Here is a 13,796-nt window from a genome sequence, read left to right on the forward strand (position 1 = left end):
TGTTCAATGCCTAGCACTACCTTGCACTTAGAAACCGGAGCACCTTATATAGTGGGCACGTTCCACAACTCCCCCAAAGGCACGGAAGCCATAATTAACAACAAGTATGGTGCAACATTGTGAGGGATGGGCGAGGGGTGGATGGTATTCACAACCCTCTGCACCCTTTGCGTAAAAGGTGAAGGCCAGATTTCTTTCAATGCTTTAAGAAGATGACTGGTCAACAAGGGGCTGCCTTGTGGTGGACCCCCTCCACTTTTTATAGAGCTCTGACTAAGGAAGATGGGTGATGACTACAGTGGAGTGTACTCGTTCTTGGAAAACTCGAACCACCCCAGCGTGGATAGTTTGAGTCTCATGAACTTTTCAAACTTTTCCAGAAATTAACTCAGACAGGTTAGAGGTCACCCAGAGATAATATAATTGGGGTTCCTGTGAGAGAGAGGGAGGCTACTAATTTGCCCCATAGAACCCTTTAACATGCCCACAGCCAGGCAAGCCCCTGAATGGCACTGGGGCATGTTAACGTTTTTTGTTCTATTTTAAACACCTTTATTATGGAAATAGTAATACATATTTATTCTTGGGGTACTGTAGGAGAGGAAAGCCATGAGGACTAGTCCTGGGGCAGAGGGAGAATAAGAGACGTTTTTAGGAGTCAGACAGAAATCAGAAAAATCCCCAGTGGCCCAACATTTTGTGAAAGAAAAGCACACAATTGCACAAATTAAGTTCGTCATACTGGAACATGTGGTATTACCCAGGAGCGGAGGTAATCTAAACAAAATGCTCCAATAAAGAGAAATATTCTGGATAGAAAAACTTGATAGCATGTACCCAAGGGGAATGAACATGGAATAGGACCTAAATTGTTTCTTGTGAATTCATCACAAGGCATATCTACCTTGTGAAAAGTTAGAAAGGCCATAAATGATGAGGGAAACTGCCTCAGTACGAACTATCAATCCTTGGATAGATTGCACAATGTGGGTGAAACTAACAATGTGAATAAAAGAAACTTAGAGTCATTAATTCTATGCAAACTGTATTAAAACATATTCACAAATGTACTGATTAGGACTTACAACATCCATGAATGTAATGCACGTGGTGATCTGTTATAATTAACCATCAGAAACGTTGAAGATATTGTATTATAATAATTGTTATATATAAGATGTACCAAAATATATTTTGTATGGTAACAACACATGGTTAAAGGGTAAATATACCATTGGTTACAACAGTTATGTATAATCAAGAAAAATTGTAAGTGACACTTCTCAAAAGGATTTATATCAAATGTATTGAATTGGTGGTACATCTGAATATACTGCAATGGATGCTAATGGGCTTAGTTTATGTTGAAAATTATCTGAATGTAAAAGGGAAAGTATTCAGAATTAACAATGCCGGTAATCTTCATTAAACATACCGACCGCACATGGCGAATATGAAAAAGGCCCCCGAATAGACAATATAGCAGACACAACATGTAGGCAATGAGCAAGAACTCATTACATGAAAGACAGTGCAGCAAGTACATTATTTCCACATGGCGCCTTTAATTACGCCGTGAACCAAAAGAGGCAAGTCAGTAGACAGACAGCCATAGAGTGGTTGCTTAGCAACCCTCCAATGTAGGACCCAGCACACGGCAACACCATCATTACGGGGAATAGAACACAGGAATCAAACAGCGGTGAAAAAGCGAATGCGAGTGAAACGAAAGTACTCCGTACCGCGAGGGACTCCTTTTGCCCTTGCACATTCATCTACAGTAAGACGCTCCGCGTCCACCGTGTAGGACGAGTGTCCTTTAGCCCACGAGCCTCATGAACAAAGCAAAGGAATCCCCGGAGGGATCTTAACCCAGGAACGCTTATAACATTGGACACAGAACACCGCAACCGCATATACATGAGACGGGTCCCACACCTAACGGTGAGTCTTTTAAACAGCAAAGGTCTTACTTGTTTGCAATATTGATCACAGAGTGGGACTCAGCGCTGAATTTAGCGACTGATCCCACTCGTGATCTTACTACTTTTCACCAAACAAAGAATGAATGAAAGAAGCAATATCTGTAATACGGATCACATAGTGCGACTCAGCGCTGATTTTAGCGAATTATCCCACTTGTGATCTGACTACTCTTCACCCAAAGCGCAAATGAAAGAAACAATGTTAGTATGATTCCCCACAGAATACATGACTGAATCCAGGCTTTTAACTTTATCTCCTATAGTGGTGGAACTCTGAAAATAAGAAGTTGTACAAAAGAGAAACTAAGAGACACACAGTCACCACACAGAAGTGTGCAGAGTATTGCCACATACCGGTTCACCGGGACCAAGGTTAGTCAAGTGTTAACTGTCAGACGTATACATAGAATGATTGTAGAAAGTAGCAGAAACTAATGCAGACATCTGTACACATTGATTTTGCAGAAAAAAGAAAGAAAAAATTGATATCCCCACCTGAAGAAGGGCGAACACATTTCCCGAAACGCGTAGTGGAACCCATAGGTTAGAATCCTAAAAGCCTGCAAGAGGACTTGTGTAAAACTGGGACAGTAAACCAAGGATATCAAGACATTTTGGAACAATTTGACTGCAAATGAATGAAGTATTGTTTGTTGAAGAATCATGATGTGATTAAAACTGTAATTGGGAAAAAAAAATATTATTGAAACAGGCATACACGAACAAGTTTGTATATGACAATATAATATGCAATGTTCCTATGATATACTGAATGAGATAACAGAAAATCCTTGTAACGAAAGAAATAAACACACACACAAGTTTGTGTTTTTTACATAAGCAAGTTGTCAAGTTGTCATACATGTGAAGTTTATTGAATAATATTTGGCTGTCGTAGTGCAGCACAAAAGTGTGCATCTGTTATGTTTTCCGATACAACGGTTGACCATATACAATTCACTCCGTTTTTTAGTCTGGTAGCACAGGCTTAACGGATTGCACCTAAGTATTCAAATTAATTCTCACAGAGACTTAGATTAACATAAAGAAAATATAAACTCAGAGTGCACCTCCTCTACCAAATTTTCTAAATATGTGCTATAAACCTAGGGAGTGAGGGTTGGAGGCAGGTATTCATACACGGAATAATGTTTTTGATAGCATGGGTGCAGGTCAGGACTCTTAGATGGACATAGTTCTGCAAAAGGGAGGAAGCGGATATGTCCTAAAGTGTTGATAATTGGGTTGTGTTTCCAAGGCAGATTTGTAGAATTTTAAGTTAGTGTGAAAAAATCAGTGAGCGCACTGATGCAAAGTGTGTCCTCTTTTTTCTAAGGGGCTTGTGGGAAGAGGACTCGAAAACAATGAACATAAAGGGATCCCACAGAGCTACCTTTCGATGTACACACCGGAGGAGACAGAGCTAGGTCTCAGTCCACATCTACGTGTATAACCCTCTTTCTTTTAACAAATATAAAGAGATGGAAGGCTCAAATTTCACAAAAATAGAGCATGTATTTATTATTTTATCATAAATCATAAAACAGACCATTTGGTCACATTTGCAAATCTCAACAACATAAAACATATTCTAAAAAAAGACAATTATTTGGTCTCTTTTATGATTTATGATAACATAATAAATACATGATCTATTTTTGTGAAATGTGAGCCTTCCATCTCTTTATATTTGTTAAAAGAAAGATGGTTATACAAGTAGAGACCTAGTTCTGTCTCCTCCGGAATTGTAAATTAGTACACAATTTCATGTTGGATACATCAGTGCATCAAGACTGTGCTTGGGCAATGCTGAAAGTTTGCCGTCATCTCTATACCCTGCATCAAACTCCAGAATGTTAATTTTTTGACTGCCAATTCTGGGCCAAAAGTTGCATAGTCAGGAATAGAATGGGTAGAAGTGAAAATGTTGGTAACACAAGTAAGGGAATGAAGTGGTCAAACGAGTACAGTGCATTTTAAAATAAGTCTTAACATTGATTGGTATCAAAAAGGTTATTATTAAGAATTTGTTCTGTGTCATTTAATGCTAGCTTTTATTTTAATTCAGGGTGAGAAAGGGTGGTGCCTTACTTGGAAGTAGTCTATCAAAGTAGAGTAATTTGTAAATATGTTTGGCGAAAACACATACCCTGAGTGTCCTATCTGACTGTGTTCATTAGACTGTGTGAAAGGTGTTGGTGGTGGATGCAAGACAAACACAGTAGGTAGGGAGAAAAGGGCTTGATATGTGTCCGACTGTGTTCAGTGACAGTCTGCCAAATTCTACTATGCTATATGTTTGTTTGTTTATTTGGTAAGGTGCACCAAACCCTTAGGTAGCTGGGCGCAGCAGATACAAGAATACTTGAAGCTTGGTTACAACATATAAGAGGTACAGTAGACAAGTTAGGGAATGCGGTACATACATAACATTTATAATCAGGTGCAAAGGTCAGTTAGACAGGCAAGTGCATAAAATAAAGACGAGCATACATGGTCAGGTGCACAGCTAGTGCAACATGGTGGTAGGGTAATTACTTATCAATCAGTCGTATCCAGTTTAACATGTTGCGTCTGAATCTAGGGTATGACTGTTCGAATCTAAGGGCATGTGGAAGAGCATTCCAGTTGTTACTATGGTTTGATTGTTACCGTAAGGCGGGATTGTACAAATACTGCACCTTCAAAATGTCGCCAATACTGGATACAGTGCCTTTGCACCGTACAAAACTCCTGACCCCCATTACTCCAACTAATGGGAGCGGTGATTGCAGTGGTCTCCCCCGCTCCTGTTAGTCGGAGTAATGGAGATTGTGGGGGTGTCCCCCGCTTCCATTAGATGGTAGCGGGGGACAATAAAGAGAAAGGTAAGAAAAGAAGAAAAAAAAGGACCCTTCAGTGCCAGTTCAGACCCACGTTAGTGGGACAGAACTGATGCTGCACGTATACAGGAGAGATGGCAGCACACATCTGTGTGTGGCGCCGAAAAGATAAGTGGGAAGGGGGAGGTGAGTAGGGGGATGTGATCACTGCGGCGCGCCATAATGGAAGTCGGCTTTTTGAAAGTCGACATTATGGGCGGTGCAGTGATCAGATAGATACTCGTAAGAATATGGCATGCTTTGTTGTTTGTGCAATGCATTATGCCACAAAAATGCCACATCAGTACACAGGACTGAAGAGCATGGAGGGTATCTTTCAGGCTGCAAGCCAAACATGTTTACCCAACGATCAGCACGGAAGGGCACCTCAGCCAGCCAAATTAGAGAGCATGGGCTTGCAATCAATTTGCTCCAAAACGGAGTCACATGAACGAGCACTGCTGATCTGAACACCTTGTACACATGGACATCCTTCCAATAACAACAGTCGCGAGTGGTTCTGTGCCAGAAATTCGAGTTTGCCAATTTTTCGAACCCAAGAAAAAACAGCCCAAATGCCCGGAATTCATTTGGTCAATATTTGTAGTGTTCGTTCCTTCTTTATGTTACGTAGCAACGCTTTCAAACTGTGCCAAAGAATCACAATAGCAGTATAGGAGCACCCAGGTTTGTCTTTTTGTACAAATGCTTCAGGACTTGAGCATATTGTTGGCTCAGCAGTGCTTAGGCGTCTAGTCTGTCTACAGTGCCAGGGTGCCATTGTGAGCCTGGGAATGTTGAAACCATGCACAATACAAGAGAAGAGAAAAGGCCTTCTGAATAGCAATCTACTTTTCACTCCCCTTGCCATGAATGACCAGGTTCTATAGACAGGAAAGATGTTAGGAAATAGGGGCATTTCTAAAGGAGGGTGGAGTTTCGAATTGCCGGGCGTCTAGAGCAGGCCTCTTGGGTGTTCTTGTATCCTGCTAGGAACTTCATGGGGATAGTTATAGCTGTGTGTGTGAGGCAGGACTCCCTTAGGCGTAGGCTGCACACTTCTGGGAAATAATATGCATAATCCAACCTTGTCTAGTCTTTTCGACCTCTTTTCGATCAGTTTCCAAGTCCTGTCAATAGGGGGCAGCATGCCTGTCGGTGTAATGTGACCAGGTTCTATAGACAGGAAAGATGGTAGGAAATAGGGGCATTTCTAAAGGAGGGTGGAGTTTCGAATTGCCGGGCGTCTAGAGCAGGCCTCTTGGGTGTTCTTGTATCCTGCTAGGAACTTTATGGGGATAGTTATAGCTGTGAGTGTGAGGCAGGACTCCCTTAGGCGTAGGCTGCACACTTCTGGGAAATAATATGCATAATCCAACCTTGTCTAGTCTTTGCGACCTCTTTTCGATCAGTTTCCAAGTCCTGTCAATAGAGGGCAGCATGCCAGTCGGTGTAAGGTTCAAGCTGGAATGTATAGTCTGCTTCCATCTAACATTTGCAGTTTGTGTAGCACATTTTAAAAAATATTTGTCAGATTTCCAAGCCGGTATATTTTAAGATTCATTTGACGTATTGTAAATCTAGATGGATTATTATTACGCTGCTTAATTTGGGTTTAAACCAAAATCGTGGCACATCCGAAGCATTGCGCTTGAAACCCTATCTACCGTGCGGTTTTCATCACGTCAGTGTTACAGAGAACGTGCATACATATTAGGATGTGCACAATTTAGAATTCTTTAATTTAAATATTTATGCAGATGCGATGAGCTTCTTACACCAACAGAGCGATCCAAATGTTTATTTTTCTGCAAAATGGTTGTATTGAAGCCAGGAAACACAGTCTCTTTTGGTTCTGTGTATTACTGTTCCAAAGATACTATCACTTTTTGTTCAAACGGATAAACTTAAAACACATTGACAAACTGTATATAAAGATGTACCCAGAAAAATGAAAAGTATAACAAAATACAAACCCAAAACAAGACCTGAGCCACACATATCTATCTATACTGAATGTATTAATGGGGCAGTCTTCATTTTATTGTTAATGACATTTTAATTTGATTTAGAAAGCAGCATACACAGTGGTGATTTGCGCAGTGATCTTTAAGGTGAAAAGGGATGTATGTATTGTGGCCACATGTAACCCATGTACAGTAGCATGTGCGGGGCTAAAGTAGTTCCGAGCCCAACTGTGATACACACACAGTCATTCGAAGAACACAACATACACACACACACACACACACGGATCCATAGGTCCACATCCCGTTGAAAGATGGGAGAAGATGAAAGACATTTAAGACACAACTGTACAATGCATACAATCATCTTCAACACACTCAAAGTACACACCACACAATAGCACAGTTCCACACACAGCACACATCCGTCTTCTTTGCACAAACTAATGAATGTTTGCTGGAGCAGGATCCATTATGCATGACAATGTGCAAACAAGGAATGTTATGACAATGTGCAAACAAGGAATGTTATGACAAGTGCAAGAAAGGAATGTAATGACCATCCACAAATCCATGCTCCTCTGGAAGCCTGCACTCACATAACCACAGAAAAGAAAGTGTATGCTGCCCAACACACTTCCAACATACACAAAAGAATATATATTTCTACAGCAACACAAATCCACATGTGTGCGCGCACACACACACACCCCAACACTCTTCGCACAGTTAAAGGAAAGCTTTACGTATGACAACATACACCACTGGGATGCACTGATAAATCATGCTTCCACACTCTGCCATAAACCCGCCCTCATATAGCCACACAGCTTAAATTGCCACGCCCACACTGAAGGTCATGTCACAACCAGGCCACCGGTTCTGGACATGGAGTCACAGAGAGAAGCTGAACGTGTGTTTGTTTTTATCCCAATGTAACAGTAACCACACACACAGGCATTTCCACTCACATACATGCAATATTTTTATTTTTTTATTTTTTTTATTGTTTTAATCAAACTTAGATTTTTACAATATTTTCCTGTTTCATTATGTCTCTTAATTGTCTCTCGGACATCAGTTCAAGTCAACTGTGGTTTGTTGACTGTGTTGGGCTCGGACTCTGTGGAGGATTCCTTGTCTTGTAATAGAACAGTCACGATGTATTCAAGCATTTTGGCTGTTATTATTTGCCAGCTGGTTTTGTCGCCACCAATGAGTCGACACCACCATGTCGGTTCTTCCATCAATTGCTCCTTTATTGCTATATGCATGAAAAACTTCTGTCTCAAAGCACGCGTCGCGTGACAGGTCGTTAACAAGTGCCGAATTGTTTCATGTGGCGGTGGCTCTGTGTCGTGGCAAAAACGGCAGTTTGCGGTTGGGGAAAGTCCTCATATGTGTAGGATTTCATTTGTGCGAAAAAGATTCAGACGTGCTCTTAAAATCAGGTTCAGAGCCCATTTATTTGGGAAGATCTTTATGTATTTTTGTAGTTCGTTTAATTTTCTTGTATTACCAGGAAGGTGTGCGCCAAGCCTTTGAGCTGCAGCTTGTTCCGTTGTCTTAGCCCAATCTGCTTCCTTGAGTTTTCGTAATATTCTACATGGATTGTGGATCAGTTCATCTTCATCTGATGCAATAGAGTCCAGAAGACAGATGTTCTCTTTTTGCCAAGTTGATAGCATTTTGGATTTGCCTGAATCTATCTAACGCTTGATCAGGCTGTAGACCCTGTTGCCATCGTTCATTCTGCATTTTCTGTAGAGCATAAGTGTGTTGCAGGACACTGTGCATTGCATGGACTGCAGGCTCAGCTCGTGTCTTATCGCGACCCCAGAAGTCGAGGTCGGTAGCTTGAGCACTGATTTCCAAAATGTGGCTTCGAGCTTGAGCCAGATGTTTTGTGGAATGGTCGGCATGGCTTCTGCTCCATATGTTGTTGCAGGCACAACCTTCATTTTGTAAAAATTGATTGTAGGCTTTAATGAAAATTTCCCAAATTTGCGGTCTATTACCTTAGCTTGAGCTGCTAGCTTTTTGATCTTGTTAAACATGACAGTTTGCATAGTTATTTCCGTCTTGGTGCTGTCAAGCTGCACTCCAAGGTACTTGAAGTCTTGGACAATTTCAATTTTAGCGTCTTCGAGAGACCACTTATAATTGATGATTTTCTTCCTTGTGTTCTGTAGAATCATTGCCTTAGTTTTTCCTTTGTTAATTTCTAAAACATTTTCCCTTGCATATTCTTGTAGGCCGTTAAGCTGGCGTTGTAGGCCTACCGGGGTCTGGTCAAATAATGTGAGATTGTCTGCGTATAGAAGCCGTTCTATCGAAGAATTTCCCATTTTCGGCAGAAATGCCCGTGTGCTGCTTGTTTGGATCTGGAGATCGCCTATGTAGGCTAAGAATAAGGCTGGTGCTAAAGGGCAGCCTTGTTTCACTCCACGGGAAGTTGGAATTTCATCAGATAGCTCTCCCTCGCGACTCAGACGCACTCTCAACGAGGTGTTGTGATGCAAGGCTTGTATTGTGGCCAGTATGTCGTCCGGGCATTGCCATTCTCTTAGCTTTGTCCAGAGACGATGTCTTTCGATGCGATCGAACGCTTGTGTAAAGTCGATGAATACCACGAATAGTGACTGACCAGACTGTAGGGCTCTACTTTTCAGTATGCTGAAATTTAGAATGTTACCTGCTGTTCCTGCATTTTTTTTTAAGCCGGATTGTAGGTGGTCGTTACACTTTGCTGTGGCTGCCCAGGCTTGGAATTTTCTTAGTAATATTGACCCGAAGACCTTCCCGATGCAATCTAGTAAGGCTATCGGCCGAAAGTTTGCGGGATCCTTTATGTCTCCTTTTTTGTATATAGGAATTATTGTTGCTGAAGTCCATGATTTTGGTACCGAGCTTGATTCTGCACAGCGTCGAAAGACTTCGCTGATGAAGATGACCCATTCTTCAGCATGTGCTTTTAGTTCAAAGTTGGTGATTCCATCGGGTCCAGGCGCTCGTGAATTTTTAAGTTTCTTGATGATCTCCCGAATGTCGTCTTTGTCTTCTAGGTTTCTCCACTGTACTTCTTGATTTTGGTGTTGCACGTTATTTTTGGATGTGACTGATTTGAACACTTCGGCGAAGTGTGTTTCCATGTGAGTTGTGAAATGTTGTTGGTTATATGGTTCTCCTCTGACTGTTCTGTTGATCTTAGTAGGGACCAAAAGTCTCTTGCGTTGTTTGTTGTTAGCACTTTTATTATGTCTTCGGCATCTTGCTGATACAGTTTGCCTCGATGCACTCGTGTCCAGGCTCTGTATTCTGATTTTAACGCTTTTTGGGCGTTCTTCACATGCTCAATTGGCGTGAGTCTAATTGCATTTTTCATAGCTCTTCTATGCTCGCATCTTCTTGTTACTAAATCACTATTGTAAGTATGTTTTTTGATACCAGCTACGATTTTTGAACTTGTTTTCTTTTGTTGGTATGCCACTAACAGCGGTTGGTAATTGACTACGTTAGACTCGGCTGGGTGTGCTGTGTCTTTGTATCTTTGCGTAAGGTTTTTGATTGCGACTGTGCTCAATTTGAGTCTGGTTCCTCTTGTATTAGTTTCGATGTCCATATTTGTGCCCTTGTTTTTTGCACTGTTTATTGTCCAACTGGTTTCCAAGAGGCTATGGTCACTGGCTGCTGTTCGACGCACATTAAAAGATGTGATAGCACTTAGCAGTGATTTGGAGACAAATATGTAGTCTATTGTCTCGCTTGTTTCAGCACGTTCCCATGTCGGTATGCGATTTTGTTGTGGAAAGGCGAGATCGAGATTATGCAGGTCTCTTGAACGAGTCAGATCAAGCCAAGTTTTGCCTCGCTGTTCTGCGGCTGTTAGATGTTTTTTTGTTTGTGAGCTCTTCTTGGTATTACATACGGCATTTAGATCACCGCATATCAGTAACGAGGACACTGACAGCTTGGAGATAGCTTCATCTATTACTTGTTCACACATGGTGATGACGTTTTCACCATTAATTGCTGCTGGATTCCAGTATGCATTGATGACAATTATGGTGCTTTCTGGTTCTTCTGTGTTATCTTCTTGTTTCCATGTAACACTTACTGCCAGGAGGGACAGGTTTGCGGTTACGGTTGTGCCAATAGAGAGTCCACTTCCGGTACGGCATGCGATCAAAAGCCCAGACATTGGTCTCCCTAAATGTCCCTTGGCTGCTGGGGCCATTTTTATCTCGAACCCCTCTAGGGTTGGTGCACTTGTTAGCCATTTCTCCTGGAGACATATGATGTCGTATTGCCCTAGGTTGACGTCTCCTGGGACAGTTAAGTGTGAATGCCCTCTGGTGTTCCACGAACAGAGTCTCACTTTGCGATGATAATTTTCATGTTGAAGTGTTGCTGGTAGATTACGCTCTCTGTCGATGGATTGGACATTATTTCTACAGCAACACAAATCCACGTGCGCGCGCGCACACACACACACACACACACACACCCCCCAACACTCTTCGCACAGTTAAAGGAAAGCTTTACGTATGACAACATACACCACTGGGATGCACTGATAAATCATGCTTCCACACTCTGCCATAAACCCGCCCTCATATAGCCACACAGCTTAAATTGCTACGCCCACACTGAAGGTCATGTCACAACCAGGCCACCGGTTCTGGACATGGAGTCACAGAGAGAAGCTGAACGTGTGTTTGTTTTTATCCCAATGTAACAGTAACCACACACACAGGCATTTCCACTCACATACATGCAATAATCATCTGAGTTCATTTCACAGGTTGTCTACCACACCGCAATTGCTGTACAGTGGCACTGGGGCTGGTAAGTGAAAAGCATAAACTTGCCCAGGGTTACAGGTTGATTGACAAAAAAGCACACATGCACCTCATCGTACACATATCTCGAAAATGAATGGTTCGTCTGTATTTACACCATCACCACTAGGTAGGACAACAGCACCATGCAGGTACCACCTGAAACATCCCAGCACTGCATACCTGATGACAGGGGATACTTATAGCTATTCCTCAATGCGTTTTCACAACTCACCAAAACCCATCTCCAAAAGACATCACAGCACACAGTTATTCCAAGGATTGGGACTCCTGAAACCAGCTCTTACTCACACCTCATCCGAGCACACCACCTCATAACCAGATTGGATTTGCTGAAGGGAAACCCGAGGGGACATATGGTGTGCTGTTTAATACAATGTTCAAGCAAATACATCTTTGTCTTAGTAGATCTCTCCTAGTCACTATTTCTTCGAACTTTGTAGGTATTAAAATCGGCTTCTACCATGTCCTGTACATGGGCTAGCTGAAGTGATCAGTGCAGAGGATTCAGGTAATTCAAGATTACAGACCCAGAAATGTTACTAGTTTACCTTCCATATACTATGCCACCCCTATTTTCTGCCACTTCCATTGAATGGATTCCTGTCAAAATTTCTTTTGCAGGTTGCATGCAACATTTGTTCATAAAAGTGTTTAAAAGACAGTTCCAAACCATCTTGCCACTAGGTTGAAAACCCACGACCGCGCCCCTCTTTCAGTTCCTCCAAACTTACCCATGCTACTCCCATCAGCTTTAACTCGTCTTCTGATGGAGGAAACACATGTTTCGGTAATGGGTGCCAAGCCTTACAGCACCCTTTCTGGAGCTCTTATTACAACTTTTCCTGATATGTTATAAAGCATCTTTGAACGTTATGTTTTCATGTGTTTCATAAAGTCTGAATGAGTTTTGATTGAACGGCAGGATAGATCAGGGGCAACGCGTTCGCCTAGGAAACGAGACGAAGCTAAGCAACACTGGTCCTCGCTTAGAAAGCTCTTGATAATAAGCGCATTATAAATAGCCAATTACAATTGATTAATTTATAGCTTGTTCTCTGCGTGCATCTTATGTGTTAGAATGTGCAGCACAAAGCAAATACGTACATCAAACAAATAAGGTAATCCATCTTTTGGTCTGCTGTTTAATACAAGGTATAACTTAAACATATGTCAAACAAGTAAGGCCAACCATATTTTGGAATGTTCTTAATACGATGTGCAATTGAAACATATGTTTAACAAGTTGCACATAAGATAATCCATGTTCCGTGTCTTCTTTAATAAGACGTTCAACTTTAATAAATCATTTTTTTTCGGTAGGCTCTTTCAGTGCATTTATAACGTTTATATTTGTTTAAGTTGTATCTCTGTAAATTCATATTTCAGGTTGTGGTGCAACGAGTTACACATCATGTGTGCTTAATGTAATCCGCAAAACACATACATCATAGTTGGTGTGTTAAGCAACACACACTACCGGGCACTCTTAAACAAATGGGTCACAAAATGCACTGCACCAACCTCAACACACCTAATGATTACAAGTTCATGCAAAGTAATTGCAGGATACATAAAAAAGAATACACCACGTCGGGTAAAACATAACTAGTGATAACGAAGGCATGTCAGTTGAGCACCGTATGAAAATAAAAACCACAAGAAGTGTCCCATTTTTTAAGATAGCTGCTGCACGTCAACAGCAGAAGACAATTCACACCAGTACAGACCATCATAACAGAACATATATCAGAAAATCCCAAGTCCCTTATGTAAGCGGCCATCCTCATAGTGGCTCCCTAGCCCTGGCACACAGATCAAGCAATCATTACAAATGCCACTAACACGTTATATCAGACATGCACCCCAGAAAGCAGAAGGATTCAAACATACAAGTATCAATCAAGTTCAAAAGCAAGCATTGGCGAGGCCAATAGTTTGGGCTTTTGTATAGTCATGTGAAATGCATTTGCCAGGCACTTTCGTAGTGGTATTACCTGGCCATCAATGACACCAGCTGCAAAATGGTGGCATTACCTGGGTATATAATAGCAGTGCCTGGCAAATGCCTAATATTTGTACACAAGCCAAAAACAGTTGGCTTTGCTCATGCTTGTTTCT

The 13,796-nt window shown here is 41.6% G+C and overlaps 1 protein-coding gene and 1 long non-coding RNA gene across 3 annotated transcripts in view; one reads left to right on the plus strand and one right to left on the minus strand.

The window, feature by feature from the left end:
- LOC138491918 (erythropoietin-like) overlaps positions 1-13,796 on the minus strand; it is a 772,271-nt gene that overhangs the window by 598,925 nt on the left and 159,550 nt on the right. The window lies entirely within an intron of this gene.
- LOC138493266 (uncharacterized) lies at positions 1,530-2,784 on the plus strand. The gene is made up of 3 exons (XR_011276340.1): positions 1,530-1,944; positions 2,249-2,357; positions 2,451-2,784. It is a non-coding gene; the product is annotated as an uncharacterized lncRNA (long non-coding RNA).

This window comes from Ambystoma mexicanum, chromosome 10 (genome assembly GCF_040938575.1).
Source record: "Ambystoma mexicanum isolate Mex_15411 chromosome 10, UKY_AmexF1_1, whole genome shotgun sequence".
Taxonomy (NCBI): Eukaryota; Metazoa; Chordata; class Amphibia; order Caudata; family Ambystomatidae; genus Ambystoma; species Ambystoma mexicanum.